The sequence below is a fragment of the Thalia democratica genome, chromosome 4 (assembly GCF_965202585.1).
Source record: "Thalia democratica chromosome 4, ktThaDemo2.hap1.1, whole genome shotgun sequence".
In the NCBI taxonomy this organism is placed as follows: domain Eukaryota; kingdom Metazoa; phylum Chordata; class Thaliacea; order Salpida; family Salpidae; genus Thalia; species Thalia democratica.
This window is the reverse complement of record NC_139168.1, coordinates 19,184,625-19,201,691: the sequence shown is the minus strand read 5'-3', so window position 1 is coordinate 19,201,691 and position 17,067 is coordinate 19,184,625. Positions and strand designations below refer to the sequence as shown.

Below are 17,067 nucleotides of genomic sequence, written 5' to 3'. Positions count from 1 at the left end.
TAAAATTACAAAGCTTAAAACTAACGTCTTGTACTCTAACTCGACGTTTATTGAGCCTCACAAACATGGACATTAAGTAATGAAAGTTTTGTATGCTGTTGTAAATGCATAAACTGCTGCACAGTAGAGTTTTGACTTTTAATTATAAAAAGTTAAAAAGTTACAGCTAATAAAAAAATTGATTATGTAAATAAGTAGGTTGCCTAGCTTTTTAATTTATGAAGAAAGTATTTTTTTGTTTATCTAAACAATACTATTCATTCGTCTAACTTTTAGAGCATTTACTATTTAAAAATTATTTTAATATTTTATAACATTTTATGACTAGTAAAGTTTGCGTTACTATCACAAAATGTTTATAAACTATTTTCCGAGATTGGAGTAGTAGTATTTTACTAAATTGGAATAACTAAAGCTTGTCATTAATCTAGTTTTTATTTTTTATATTTTTTCTTTCTGTTTTTCTATACATTTGTTTTCTGTTTAATATTGTTTTTTGAATTTAATAAAGTTTTTTTTATTACTTTTAACTAACCAATAATCTAGTTTTATCAAATTAATTTAAAAACAATATCCGCTAGCTGGCGCTATTCAGGGTTACCCTGTTTTATTGCCTTATATATTTTAGTTTTTCAATATTTTAACTTTTTAAAAGTTAGTCTAGAAAGATAGACAAATTTAAAAAGTTTGTCTGAAGTTTGGTTTTATATATGCAAATTAGCAAAAGTTTGTCAGAAAAGTTTGTCAAAAAAGTTAACCATGGTTGCCACACACTCAGGAAACTCAGGGAATTTTCAAACCGTAGAAAATCTCAGGGAATCTCAGGGAATTTTGGCATATTTCTTTTAAATCAGGGAAAGTCAGGGAAGTTTTGATTTTTTCTCTAAATTTCAGGGAAGTTTTTGAAAATCTCAGGGAAATGTTTTTCTAGATCTAGAATGAGGTTTAGTTAATCCAGTTACAATATTTTGTTCAAAAGTAGTAATTTTTATTATTTAAGTGGTTATTTAGAATTTTTTTAGCCTTGCGGCTAGTTCTTCAATATTCTTAGTATTAACATTGTAGTTTTTTTAAGTTTTAAATTTATATTTACTTAAGTAAAATCAAACAGTTTAGAGAAATGAAAGTTGTTGTTAACTATTCATTGAAAAGTTCTAATAAACTTTTTATTTTTAGTTACTTATGTAGTTTAAAAAACACTATGTTGTACTATTAGTTCTTATTTTTTAAATAATAAAGTTATTTGTTATTTGTTTACAACTACTTGTTTTCAGTAAAAAAAATTAAAATGAATACAGATTAGTGTTGTATTACTTTTGTTAAAAAAATAGAGGTTAAATTTTTGTTTATAAATAATAATTTCAAAAGTAGTAGTTTTAATATACTTTACAACTTTTTTGCAGATTTAACTTAAAAGCTTTTTTAAGTATTATGAGTAAAGTACAGTTTAAAACCTTGTTTAAAAAAAGTTGGCTTAACCATGAAGACTTCAAAGATTGGTTACTTGAGGATGTAGACAAAGTGAAGTTTAAATGTAAGTGGTGTGGTGATGATACGCCAATGGCCTTATCCAACATGGGTATAAGGGCATTGAAATTGCACAGTATGTCGGAAAAACATCTTAAATTGAAAGCCTCTAAGAGTAAAAATAATGCAATTACTTCTTATTTTGGTGGGGCTAATAGTTCAACTAGTATATCGGCTGCAACTTCTTCAACAGCTGCTGAAATTAATCTGGCTCTCAAGTGTACCAAAGAAAACTGGTCAGGAAACTCTTGCGATAAAAATAACACTTTATTCACTACCATGTTTCCTGATAGTGAAATTGCTTTGCATAGAGCAACAGCGCTTTGCTAAAAATGTTCCAAATAAAGGTGATGCTTTGAGCAAGTTAGGAGAACAAAAAAGTAAACTTACAAAGCAACTCAAATGTTTGAATGAAGACTATGACAAATATACTGCAGATGCCAACAGACAGTCTGATTTAGAAGCAATGAAAGAATTATTAGCAAGAGGAATAGCTGCTAAGGACAATGCAAATAAACTTGAAAATAAAATTAAAACTATTGATTTAGAAATTGCATACTTAAAAAAACAGTATTAAGATTTTTATATTAGGTAATGTGAAATTGTTTTAAAATCAAAATTATGTTTTCAGTTATTTAAAATAGATTGTGTATGAACATCTAAAAGACATAAAAAAAAAATTAATTTTAGATTATTTTGTATCAGTTGTTAGGTATTAAGTTGTACTTTGATATGAGATATTTCTTTAGCTATTTCTTTAAACTTTCTTTTAGCAGGTTTTTTTACAATAATGTTAAGCTTATAAGTTTTATTTACTGCATTCAGAACAGTTGCTAGGAAAGACATACAAGTTATAATGAAGTTATTATGTATGCATTTAAGTGAGTTCTTCATGTGAAATTATTATTATAGTATAATTAAATTTTGTCAATTAAAATGTCAAACAAATTAAACTTTATTCTTTTATGTAGAAAGTTAACTAACAAGTTTACACAAAGTTGTGCAAAAATTTAGTTTTTAATTTTTAATTGGTTTAAACCTTTTGTTTTTGAAAACAGTTTTTTTCATAAATTTAATGCAGAAGCATACACATACAACCTTCCTTTTATTATTAAAGAAAAAATGAGAATGAGGTATTAATAATTTTTGTTAGAAGAGAAAATTTTTTTTTTAAGATTTGAAAAATACTCAGGGAAATTTAAGGTTACTCAGGGAAATTTTTGGTCACTCAGGGAAGATTTTTTGGCTCAAAGAGTGGCAACCCTGTAGAAACTTAAATGACCATTAGTTTAAGCACTTGGAAAATTAAAACATGGAGTTTGATGTTATTTAAAAAGAATAACATGAATAAAATCAAGCTTTGAGAAGCATATTAAGAAACTTAGATTTTGAACACTCTTTGATGCTTTAAAACATATCCTATATAGTATATTGTGAACATTATTTACTTCTATTTTACTAATAATGATCAAGAAGACTTGTAGTTTGATAAATTTAGTCCTAGCATACCTGTGGCCTCCCTGTATAAAGCTTAATGTCAAGCAAACATTATTTTACTTATTTTTAAAGTTTTTATTAAGGTTCACACTGGGCAGTTAAGCTAAGCTTTAAAGCCAATTAAATACAGGGTTGCCAAAAAACCTGAAATCTAAAAACTTGACAATTTAGGCTAAAACAACTGAAATTTGAAACAACATTTACATTTAAAGTAGTAAAATTTTGGTTTGACATAGTATGAAATTTTTTTTTTGTCATAAACATTTTTTGTTTATCAAAAACATATTTAAACAGGATTACAGTATCTTTTGTATGTTGTTTTACTATTTACAGTAGACTACGCTTAAGTACGCAAATTGAACCCAACCAAAAAGTGCGTACTTAGCACGGGTAGTGCGTACTTTTTGACGACATAGTATAATATGGAATTTAAATGATTGTTTTTTTTCTTACAACTAGCCACCAAATAATTAAGCCAAATAAACAAGTATTTTATTTATTACTTAAAACCATTTTTCTGTTGTTTGCTAAATTGTTTCGGTTTAGAATAAACCTAGTTTTGTTTTTCTAGCTGAGATTTTTATTAAACATTTAATTTAGAAAGTAATACATTTATTATAATTTTCCATTAGCTAAAATGTGTTTGATTTTTTTTTGAAAGAAAAACGTTTCAGGACTGTTTTTGTAAGAAAGTTTATATCAGTAGAAACATTTATAGTTTAAGTGCACAATGATAAGATGCTCATTGTTATTTTTTTAAACTTTAGTTTTTTGTTGTTGTTGTTGTTGTTTCTTTTTATATGTTTATTTTGAATTTATAAAATTTGTAACTAGTTTTATATTATGTCGCATTAAATTGAGCCTTTCTTTTACAGATATTCTGAAAGTTTTTGAATAAAAAAAAATAGAAATTTTAGAAAAATTAAGAGAATTTTAGAAAAATGGATGGAAAGCGTCAGAAAATGACTCTATGGAAAAAGTCTAAGGATAAAGGTAAAGTTGCACCACCAAAGCCAACATATGTCTCCCGTGATAATATGAGGAAACTACTTAGGATTTTCAATGCTGAAACGAGATTGGATTCTCTATTTTGTCTTTCTGGATAAGTGCGTACTTAAGGCAGGGTGCGTACCAAAAAAAGTGCGTACTTAAGCGGTAGTCTACTGTAATACAGTTTTTAACCTTAACTTAACTTTAAACTAGATATAGAGCCTAAAACCTGTAGTTTAAAAAACCTAGAGGAAATTCAGAAAACCTGGAAAAAACTTTTAAAAAACCAGTGGCAATACTTTAAATAATAAAAAATACATCTGATATAAGTTAAAACATAACTATAAAAAGTATTTTATTTTCGAATATAAAATAATCATAAATAATATCAAATATAAACTGTTTTTAGATTTTATAAGTTTTCTAAAACTATGTTTATGAAACCCAACTTCCCATGCTAAAATGGTGCTATACATCTCAACCATACCATCAAATGGTTAGTTAATGTTGCATATTTATTACTTTCATGACATACATTTTGACATGCATCAATATACTCTACCAATTTGTTTTTTACATATTAATTGTAACCAATATTATTTTTCAACAGCTTCATCATCTGGAGTATTTAAATGAATATTGGATCTTGCTTCGTCACATCTGCCAAGAGTTGACTCAATTACTCAAGGTTTGTTAAGGTTCAATTTGTGTAGTTTTATTTTATATACATAAAATGATACGTGTTCATTAAATAAATAAATACATAATTTAACATGTGCCTGTTTACTTTTTTGATTAAATACACTAATGTATAGATCTATATTGTATAAATTAAAATTATTGTCTAAATTTTTCTAAACCTTTCTAATAAATAAAACAACATTGTCAGTAGGGATTTTAAAAATTTAATGTTTACTTATTAATTTTAAAGGTTTATTAGTAAGTTTATCATCATAAAAATTTTCAAACATCAAAATAAATTGCACCTTTAAATTTCTAATCAATGCAGGGTTGCTTGAAACTCTGGATATTTTGAAGTTATCCAAGATTTCTGTCTAAGTAGAGATATTTTCTTTTTTTTTAATTTCTGGCACACTCAGGGCAGTTTTCGTGTCTTATAAAAAATGCAGGATAATTCCTTTAATTTCAGGACAGTTTCTTCATGGATTTTGATAATATTTGGTTGCAATATTTTATAATTTTCTAACCAGTTTTGTAGAAGAAATTTAATTTTATGTTTTTTTTCAAAGGATAAGAACACAGGATGACTCTAATCAGTTTTAAGTCACACAGAAAAGTTTTTGGTTATTCAAGTTTTTTTTTTGGTTCAAAGAGTGGCAACCCTGTCAATTTTTTTTAGTAGATAATAATATAAATAACTTTATTTATAAACCTATACTGGAATTATACCATGGGCACTCTGTCCTTATATATATCATTTTCAGGGTTGCCACACATTTAAGATATCTAAGAATATTAAAAAAATTGAAACGACACAGGCTAGTTTGATTTTCTTTTTAACTCAAGTTAAATCGGAATATTTTCAAAAATCTCAGGATTGAAGTTTTGTAATCTTTGAATGACATTTAGTTTCAAAATTTGTTTATTATAATCAATTTTGTAAAGAAGCTGAATTTTGTTAGTTTTGAAAACTTGATTGTTATTTGTTTTTGAAAAACTCAGGATGACTCATTGTAGTTTATGGTCATTCATTTAGGAAATTTTTTCAATAAAAAAAGTGGCAACCCTTTTATTTTGAACTATGAATAAACTTGAATAAATGAAACTTGTTTTTTAAAAATTCCTATTTATTTGTATCCAATATAAAACAACAAAAATTTTTTTTTAATAACAAAAACTAAAATTGAAGTAACTTTTTATTGTTAAAAGAACTTCCTATACATATTATTGTTATTAGATTAGAATGTGTACTAAAAAAATGAAACTTATGAATCTACTTGAGCAAGAACAAATGAGTAAAACAAATTGTGTCTGTAAAATCTCTTTTCATTTAATATAAGTATAAGTACTAAACTAATGTTTATTGGTGAGACATCCAGGTCTTGTGTACTTGATAGTTTTGGAATGAATTTTTTTCTAACCAAATGAAATTTGGTTGTTATACTACTAATTAATAGTTTGTTTGTTTCAACTTTGTAGTTAACTGTTATTGTTTTGTAAATAAAGAGTTATCAATCATAAATAGTTATTAAGAAATGTTTTAAAATATACAAACTGTATTCAAAATTTATTAAGCATGTCATTAAATTAGTGGATATTTCAGCTGTTAGATGTTAAAATTTTAATTCATTTTCATTTCAATTTTTTTATGTAGCCTTTAATTTAATTTTCAAAGGTTGTATATGTTTTTACTAGCTCAAACAAAACCTTTAAGTTTAATTATTAAGTTACAATTTTGTTAAGTTTTATTAAAACTTATCAGGTGGTGAACAACTAACTTTGATAAACTAAAACAAATTCAAATTAAAATGTTAAAGTAAAAGTCACACGCCAAAGAGTCTGCTTTGATATTTTCAAAACTCTAATATTATGTTGTACTTGAATTTACCAACAATCAAAACTCAATTACCTCTGTTTTAGTATTAGCTGACATAACTTTTAGTTTGTATATTACGTTTTGGTTGAGTGTTTGTTACCATCAAAGTTATTTGAAAAGAAACTTAAATTTTTATTACAGTCTTTGGTGCACAAGATGGCAGGACCGGCCTTTTAGGACAGATGAAAGGGAATGCCAGTCCGGAAAATTCTTGGCCTAAAGTTGTTCAATACTGCTAGTGTAAGTCAATTGCTGTAGTTTAAAACGTTTACACAAAACAATAACCATTGATCAACCTATTATAAAAAGATATTTTTTTATAGTATCTGTTTTCAATTGTACTGTCGTTTTTGTTTTTAGTTAAAGTGATTTTTTTATTAAGTCCTTACACATAACAGTCTTTTGCATAAACGTATAAATTTTATCAAATTTTAGTTAAAATTTAATATACTTAACAGAATTAAATTATTTTCAACTCATGCATCCATTTAGTTACGTCATAGTTGAAAAATATATTTATAATACACAGTTTTGAAAATATTAATTGAGCAGTTTATTTATTTGAGTTTTTAATTTAGTATATAAAAAATGTATTGATGCTATTTTCAAGTTTGTATAAGTTTAATTAATGCTTTCAAAGTAGTAGCTTACAATATTTTAATAGCTGTTATAATTCAATTATCGTTTTCTTTATAATGCCAAGTTTTAGTCGTAAGTTAAAACGTTCTGCTTATATTTATAGTATCATATATGTTGTTATAGTTTAAATAGTATAGCTTCTACTATATAGCTGGTTAGAATATAGTTTAAATACTGAGTTTAAAATTGTTTTTTAAATTAGTTAAAATAAATTTTTTTGACGGAAAATTTTATCACATCGAATTGCATTTTTACAACTGTTTTGTAATTGTTATTGATCTTAGATGAAATTTTGTTTCACAATAAATTATAAAATAAAAAGTTTAACTAATGTAAAAAATGGTAAATATTTTGGTATTCTTGAAGGAGTAAATCCTTAATATTTTAAATTTTTATTGTGTAACTAATTCTAAGCTTTAAATCTTCTTTAAGATTTGTTTAAGATAAGTTTAAGACACGGATTCAAACAGTTTTTGATTTTTTTATTTAATTCAAAAAATTAAACAGATTTTACAAGACAATGAAAGGAACAGCACACGAACAACCTGTTCACTTTGGAAATTCAATTTTTTCTTTTTTTGTTTTGTAATAATTTGCGTAAATAAAATTTTTCAAGCTTGTTTCAATAAAAGATTTTTTTGTTTGTTACATCACTGATATAGCTAGGTAATTCTATTATTAGACTTATTATCAAATAAAGTATAAATGTTTAAATAGGTTGAAAGTAAACTTAGTAATTAGATTTTCATTAACTCTAGCAGTTTATAACAGTTTTAAAGTTTACTAATTCACAAAGAGATTATCCAGATAAATTTGACGATAAAAGTCCTAAAGTTTCTTATTTTACGCTCGCAGGTAATAAGAGAAAATAATATTTTATCGCTAAATATCCTAAGTAATTTTCATATAACTTGAAACAAAATATATTTAACTCGTATATATACTTTGCAAAATACAGTCCTTTTCAATTTTAGACTCGATATTGGAAAAATAAAGCAAGGTTGTAGTTTTTTTTACGCACTGTGCAACTAAAAGCATTTAATGGGACGGACATGTAAGTAATAAATAGTGATTCTTTTTATTAAGGAAATGTGGTAAATAAGTTATAAATGCTGTATTTAAGCATACCCGTGTACAGGAACCAAAGCAGGGGGTGCACGACTATTCAAACTCTAAAACAATTAAAATGACCACAACTAAAAAAGTAATGGATATTTGTCAAAAATATATCTAGGTCCTAAAAATATCTACAAGCTATTTTTTTTTTGCAAAAAAATTGAATACTTTTTGACATATGGCTTAAACAAAGTAATTTGAAATGTCTTTAAAATTATTTAAGATTTTGCAAAAAAGAAAAAGTTAATTGTAGATTTTATTAAAATTTACATATGCATTTTTAAATTCAAAAAGTAATATTATTTTTTGAGAAATAGTCTTTTAAATATTTTTACGAATTTGAATTTTTATGTAACAAGTGCATGGGTGGGCATAAACTTATAAATGACAGAGAAGTTTTGTCGTACATAACAGTAAAAACTCATTTGCCCACAGATGCGAAAACAGGTGTGTTAATCAAAAATGTGATGATTTGAAAAAAGAGTCAAGTAACTATTTATTTTTAGACAAATACTTTTAATAACATTAAAAGTTATTATCACAAAGAGATTATTGTTAAAAGGTTTTAGTTGAATTTACATGCAAACCGCATACTTCCCGTAGGCCACAGTTTTCTTATCCCTAAAATAAGAGTACATTTGTTATAAACAGTCTTTGTTTTATATGAACTAGTCTTTATCCAGCTAAGTTAGGACGATGGCTAGAGACGTTTGTACGTTGCCAAACCCTTGTCTTTATTAGTTCATTACTTATGTAGATCGTTCTTCTGTTTTTATATATGATAGATGTGTTTTAAACAAATTTTCTAACAGCAACCGATCATGTGACCGTTAGTACGACAGATTTATTTTGAAAAAACGAGTTTAACTTGAGTGTTTTAACTTGAACTTGAACCAAGTGAATAAGACTTCTTTCGTCTGCATTTTATGAACAGTATACACTTTCTCTTGCTAAAGTAACTATTTTGAAGTTGTTTGGATCTACTTTTACTTGGAGCGTGTGTGAATCTACCTGCACAGATGTTAATGAACAATACCAAGAAAGTACTTAAGAAGCCAAACTTCATTGTATGAAGAATAGGAATAAACATCCAGTTTATAGCAGCAAGTAGAAAGGGAAGATTTACAGACATGAAAAGCAAAGGTAAACTGAAGCAGTTAAAACTTAATGTGAATTTAAGCTTGTTTCACAGCAGTTGTTAATTAGTGCTTTGCTCTGATAAGTTTTCACTCATGTTTTCTTTAAGTTTATTTAAAAATATTTTCTCAATTTTTAAAATAAACGTTGTTGCCAAAATTGTAGTGTGGTGTGAATCTAGTGGTAGTAGGCGTGGGTATAACTTTCTAAGAATATTGAGCAAAACAAATAGTCGAGCATGATATTTTTAGGTCAAACACATAATAAAAACACAGAAATGAAAATACTTTAAAACTTGATAAGCTGTTATCTGTTTATATTTAAAATAAATTTTAATGCCGTTTTAAACTATATTTTTAAAAACTTTTTTTTGCTAACTCTTTTTGTGTAAACATAGGTAAAAAATTAGATACTTTTTCTTTCAGAGAAAGAGTCTAGAGTTAATCAACATGTGCCGTGAGACAAACTCAAGTTAACATATAGTCGTATTATAAACAACAAATGTAATCATCAGAAACACTTGTAACTCCGGATCATTTTTTTATTACAAAAGTATTGTTGTATTCTAGTAAAATTTTTATTTTTAATATGCATTAATATTTTCATTGATATGTTTTCAAGTTTAAAGTAAATCCTATTGTTATGAAATATGTTGTTTAAAGTCAAAAAAAAACCTCAAAATAAAAATATTACGAAATTAGAAAATTACTCCTTTTACAATTATTACCCTTGTATACGCCTAACCATTTTTTATGCTTGTCATCATCGACTCTAGAATTTCTTGTATAAGTTACAAATTATGGATCCCCTTTTACGGATTATAACTCCCTAAATTTCAGAAAACTTCCTGTTAGATTTGTAAAAAGTATCAAAACTACCCTTAACTATGTCTTAGTCAATTTTTTTTGCTCTTCAACGTAAACTTAAGAATATTAAGTGTAAATATATAATTGTGGCCCCTTTAAAAGCTTAAACCCCCTTAAGTTTTTGAAAACCTCAAATAAGGTCTAGAAAAATTTTAAAAATTACCCTTAAGTTTCAAGTTATAGCAATATTGATCACCTATGTCTATTTTAATACTCACCCCGCTTTGCATCTATGGCCATCTAAAATTCTAGAACCTAAACCTTTAGGAATTTCTGTTAAACACTTGTTTATATTTGTCTTTAAATTTTTGTACAGCTAACATATTTTGTATAAATATACTTAATTATGGTTTTTTCAATTTATAGAATCTTTAAAAAATTTTAAATTTCGAAAATGTCAAACAACCTTAAAATAAATTCGCAAAAACAAGCTAAAAATGCAAAAAGCAGCTTGAAATAGTCAAGAAGAAAAACAGTATACTTGAACATGCAATACAAAATATATTCAAGTCCCTAACAAACCCTGTCAATCAAAACTGCCCTAAATTTGTTATGCTGAACAAGAAAGCAACTTTTGAAAAACTGAACGGAAAATTGTTTGAGAAGGTCAAAGACTTCGAGAAGCAAGGTTTTCTATCTTAATGTTTAAATACCCTTTATTTAAACATTTGTAAATTATATAGAATTTTCGATCAAAACAAAAATTTAATTAATATTTTAATTTTTTATAGTTGTAGTAAAGTTTTTAAAACATACAAATAAATTTTATTTTCATATAGATTTTTAAAAATCAGTATTGGTTTCTCTGAATTTTTTGTATTCTTAAGTTTTATTTATATTTAGTAAAATTGTTATGCTTAAGTGATAGTTTGGCGATTTTATTTTAAAAGTATAGCAACTACACATACTACTACTAGATTTACTCAACACTAAACTTTTAACAACAAGTTTTAAAAGTCTTTATGTCAAAAGAGTAATCCTAAGTAATCCTTAGTAATCCTAAAGTGTTTTTCAATTCCTTAAACAATTATAATTTTTTTTTAACAAATCTTGAGTTTTTTTGTATGAAAACTTTGAGCATCCTGATTTTGTCGTCACACAATATCATATCTAGCTCAACAGTTAATATGTGATATTTTAGCAAACTTTGGTGCAACTATTGTCATGCATTTGACAAGGTGCATACTGGAAATCAAGTGCTACGGCAGCGTTAAACAAGTGCCGCTTATTTACAGGTGAGAATTCATGGGAAAAAATTTAATCCAGTTTAGCAATTATATTGCATTTACCCCATATAGTTATATGAGGCGTGTAAAAATTTTGGTAAATTTCTGTAATATTTGATAGTTACAACGTTGCAACGTTGCTGCAACTTTAAGAAGAAGTTCAAAGTTAGTAATGCTTACATGTTAAATTTGAATGTCTTTTAAGTGCAACCAACCAGAACTTATAACTGGTGTTTGAAGAATTTTGCAATTGAAGACATTTATTATTTGTTTGGGTACTTCATACATAGCTTGATTTGTAGGAAAGTTTTGAATAACTTACTTTGTCTGAAGTAGGTATTGGTGTTTGTTAATATTTTGTATTAGGCTTGAAATAAGTTTAATAGTCATTAAGCTATTTTATTTACTTGTGAAAGTGGTATATAAAATGATATAAAGTTAGATTTTGTATAAACACCTGATTGCTTGATTTCTTTAGTTAACATTGCATCAATCTTTTTAATTGCACTTAAAAATGTTGTTATTTACTTACTTTAAATCGTTCTTGTGCTTAGTTTAATTATAATTTAATAATAATCAACAGTTAATAAAAACTATTTTTACTAGTTTATAAGTTATTTTTTTGTTTTAGCTTTATTGTTTTTAGATAAAAAATTGTATGACAATAATAAAATAACTCTTAATTTTTGTTTATACATTTAAAAAAAATTATCTAAATTTATTATTTTAAAAGATAAATACAATCTAAAATTTAAACTATCTATATACAGTAACCTCTCGGATCTTTACGCACTCGTGACGTTACGCACTCTCGTTTAGTTACGCATTTCAGAATTCTATAAAATTCAGAAAATAAAATTTTTATTTTTTTTGATATTGCACAAATTAGGTTTAATGTATATTTTTAATTTAAAATATGTTTTTGAATGCTAACACACCTCTCTATATCTTTAGACTTTGTAAATTTATGTTCCTTGACTAATTGATAAACATTTAGTTATACCTCAGTATATCAGAAATTTTGTTAAAAATAAGAGATTAAATCAAAATTCTGAAATAAACATGACTGTGTTTAATAATGAAAGTATAATGAAATAATAAGAGTTTAAAACACAAAGAAATGATACAGCAGTCTTGCATTATATATTAATAAACACCATTTTATAATTGTAAAGAAATGCTTAATTATAAATTAAATATGCTAAGTAGAATACAATATAAATGTCACATATAAATAAAGATAAAAAATATTTCTACTTATTATTAAAATATTAAAATTATTTCTACTCGTATTATTATTTTAAAGAAATTCAAATCCGTTTTTTTAATATATGTATAGTTTTATCTGTTATTTTCATATTTATATAAAAAGTAAACAAATTGTTCAAAGTGGGAAAGTGCCCAGTCTGCTTTTAACTAGAAGCAATATTAAAAAACAGCCATTTTAGTGAGTTTATTTGGTACCTCTCGTTTCTTTACGATCTCTCATATCTTTACGCACTTTTTCTGTGGACACAATGTGCGTAAATAAGCGAGAGGTTACTGTGTAAAAAAAAATTATCTTTGTAAATTTGTTTTCTTTGATTAACTAACTACAGTTAAAATTAAGTAATTAACATTAAACAATTTTGAAATAAGACTAAAGTTTTTATTTTTAAACCATTGCATTATCATAATTTATTTAGTTATGCTAGAAATTCATTTGAGATTGATTTTTAGTTTAGTAAGAACTTTTGTCTAATTATAGCACGGTTATCTGGAATATTGGAAAAACCTGGTTTTTAAAACTTTAGGCTAAAAAAACCTGGAAGAACCTGAAATGTGAGAAACTTTGAAAAAAAAAAGAAGATTAAAAAATAATTACATGTAAAGAAAAAAAATGTTTTCACCATAAAAATAAATAATTAAAAAAACTTTGTCTTCATACTTTTTTCATAAAGAAGCTAATTTAGAGCACTAGTAGTTTAAACTAAAGGATCAATTGAAAAAGTCAGTAACTTACAAATTGACCTTTGTTAGATTACTTATGAAATTTAAGTAGGTTTTGCTTAGCCTTAAATGTAAAATTTGCCATTGACTCTCAATGAGTAACTTTAATTAGTTATTTTGACTTTTTAAATATAAAATTAACATTTATCAGGGATGCCAAAAACCTAAAAACATTTAAGAACTTGAATTTTGACAAATTAGGCTAAAAATCCTGAAAAAACCTGGAATTTTTAATAATTTTAACATGTTCAGTAGTAAACTTTCAATTTTACAAAATAAATCTTACATATAAATTAAGTTTTTTGTCATCATCAACAAATTCAAAGTAGTTTTACAGTATGTTTTCAATGTTTTTATACTATTTAACATAGTTTCTTATATATGTTTTAACATAGTTTATTAACTTTGTTTTAAACTGAAAATAGACCCAAAAATTTAATATTTGAAAAAACTTTTGAAAACCTGATGAAAATGTGCTAAAACCATTTGGCAACCCTGAATTATACAAAAGTTGTATAAGTTTTTGTAAAGGTCAATATATAGCAAACATATTATTTTTATTTTTATTTTTATTTAGTTTTGAAAATAACTTTAATGAGATTTAGAAATGAAGTTTTAAGTGGTCGAACTTAATTTTTCACAAAAAAAAAATTATAATATATATTTTATTTACAGTGAAAAACCAAACTTTGGCAACTTAAGCTTTAATTAGTAACTAAAAAAATTTTAGTAGTAAGTAATAAATTACTTATTTGTTAATATACTTTTTTATTAATGACTTCATCTAAACATTATAAATTTGTGCTGAAAATAAGAAATAACTCTTAAAAGTATAATATAACAGTAAAATAATATACTTACATCAAACATTTAGTTATTTTTCTAGCAATCAAAACATTAATAAATAAATAAAAAGTCTTAATAAAGGATTCCTAAACTTTTATACAAAAGCTCTCCTTTATAGAAGTAATAAAAGCTATGGCCCCTTCAAAATAGGCTACTTCAAAAACTAGAATTATAAAAAAATTAGATATATTTTTTGCTCTTCACCAACAACATCAGAATATATATTGAAAGTTTCAAGTTTAAGCTTCATTGTTGCCTATATCCCAAAAATTACTCACAACCCCTCTTTGCATCTTTAGCCTTATAAATGTTTTATATGAACCAAACCCTTAGGAATTCTTGTTATACACTTGTATTTCTTTATCCTTAAATTTTTGTACGGTGATATATTTAATTTAAACCTTATTTATATATGATTTTTTCAAAACTTAGATTTTATATTGTTGAAAAACCTTTAAAATGTCAAAAAAACTTAAAAGAAATACGCAAAACGAAGCTAAAGAAGAAAAAGGCTGCTTAAAAGAGCCAAATAGAAAGACAGCAAGACATGAACATGCAAGACAAAATACATTCAAGTCGCTAACAAATACTGTCAACCAAAACTGCACTGAATTTGTTATGTTGAACAAGAAAGCAATTTTAGAAAAACTGAACGGAAAAGTGTTTGATAAAATCAAAGACTTCGGGAAGCAAGGTTTTCTATTTTTCTATCTTAAAATGTTTTCAATCTTAAATTTTGTAAATTAAGTAGTATTTTAGATCTTATTAAAAATAAATATCTTTCTTATACCTTACTAAGATGTTTTATATCTAACTTGTTTCGTATTATAAAATAAATTCATTAATTTGATTTTTTTTTTTACTTTTAACTACATCAATAATGTTTAATGCATCAGTAGTAAGTATAAAAGTAAATCGGGCTTTCAAAACTTACTTTTGTAAACGTCCCCTTGGTAACAAGTTTAAAATAAAATATTTTATCATTTATCTATGTATCTAATTTTCTTCCATTTACCAGTATGTGTTGCTTGATATTGAAATTAACCAAACGGGGTAATATTCTTCATTTTAGGATATTGTGAAATATCTAGTGAGCTTAATAAACGTATTTATATTAAAAAAAATAATATATTAATTTTGTTATTAAAAATGTAATTTGTACGGAAAACCCTATCATGGACGGGGACAAACTTACCAAATTAACTTTAATGCGATTTTCTGAATAATGTTAATGATTACATTGTGCTAAACTATAATGTAAAAAAAATATGAAAACCAATTTAGAAATATATTTTTTGTCGAAAATTTTCAAGCTTAAAACGTTAGCTAAAGTTTACAAAAACTAAATTAAGCGATGTTTTCCAATTATTGCTGATTCTATTAAATCTTACAGGACGTAGTTTAAAATTATTCAAACCCGGATATATTTTTACTTAGTTTTTTGCTAAATAAAAAACAAAATGTTCGTTGCACTATAAAAAGTTTAGAACTAAACCAAGGTTTTTCAAAAGTATTTTATATATGGTAAAAGTTTAAACATGATAGCCCTTTTATCACATGAAACCCTCCTAATAATAAAATTACCAATTCAAATATCACCCTTTTACTAGTTCTTTCCGATGATGACAAAAATTAATTGACCGAAAGGGAGCATTGCCTGATAGAGCTAGAGAGCTTAGTGAAAAACTTTATGTTTGCATTATAAAATGATACGTTTTAAAATATATAAAATCTTAATCTTTTCAGAAAACTTTACTACGGAAGTGAACAAACTCGTGACGTCATTAAACCTTCACAAAATTTTACTAAACGAAATTGAAAATATTAAACTAGACAAAACTATGATGTCCAAAATTGATATAAAGAATTGTTTAGTAACACATTTCTCTTCTAATATTTTCAAGCTATCAAAGTCACCTAAAGTTTCCATGAGCCTTATAGAGTTCTGTTTTGCAACAATTGGTGATTCCGACAATTTTTTAGAGTTAGACTTTATCTATGTTAAAAAGATACTTTCAAGCAGTGGTTTAAACATTGACTCAGAACTGCAAATATTTAATGCAGTAGATAGCTGGTTGTGTCATGATATAACTGAACGTAGAAAGTATGCAAATGAACTTTTGTCAGAAGTACGTCTTTCGCTTCTATCAGTTCAAGCTTTAGAACAAGTTTTAGACAGAGTATCATCAAATTATTATGAATGTAGATACATTAACGAAGCAATTTTAGAGAAAAAACAACAAACAAACACAACCATTTGTTATAGTACAAGCAGGTACTACCACAAGACTAACTTTAATATATTAGTTTGTGGAGGTGAAAATGTTAACCTAATGAAAGCTTCCAATGACTTTAAAATACTTAATGCAAACAATTTTACTGAAATAAATAATTTGCCACGCATGAAAAAAGCCAGATGTTATTTTAAAGCAGTTTGTATCAAAGGTGAAATTTATGTGTTCGGTGGCGTTGATGATTCCGGAAAACGGAAAAAGTCAGTTGGAAAATACTCCTCAGATACCAACACTTGGGAATATATAACTAACATGATAGATGATCGTATTTCTTTTTCTGCTTGTTCTTTTATGGATAATGTTTATATCATGGGCGGCAGATTGGGTATTAGTATAGAAAGGTGCGAGTTAGCAACTTGTTTTGTGTTTAATACAAAAAGCCT

General features: G+C 25.7%; 1 long non-coding RNA gene across 1 annotated transcript; it reads left to right on the top strand.

The window, feature by feature from the left end:
* Positions 1-4,421: 4,421 nt before the first annotated feature.
* Positions 4,422-7,835, top strand: LOC145835075 (uncharacterized). Its single transcript, XR_014369819.1, has 4 exons — positions 4,422-4,510; positions 4,625-4,702; positions 6,713-6,811; positions 7,718-7,835. It is a non-coding gene; the product is annotated as an uncharacterized LOC145835075 (long non-coding RNA).
* Positions 7,836-17,067: the final 9,232 nt, after the last annotated feature.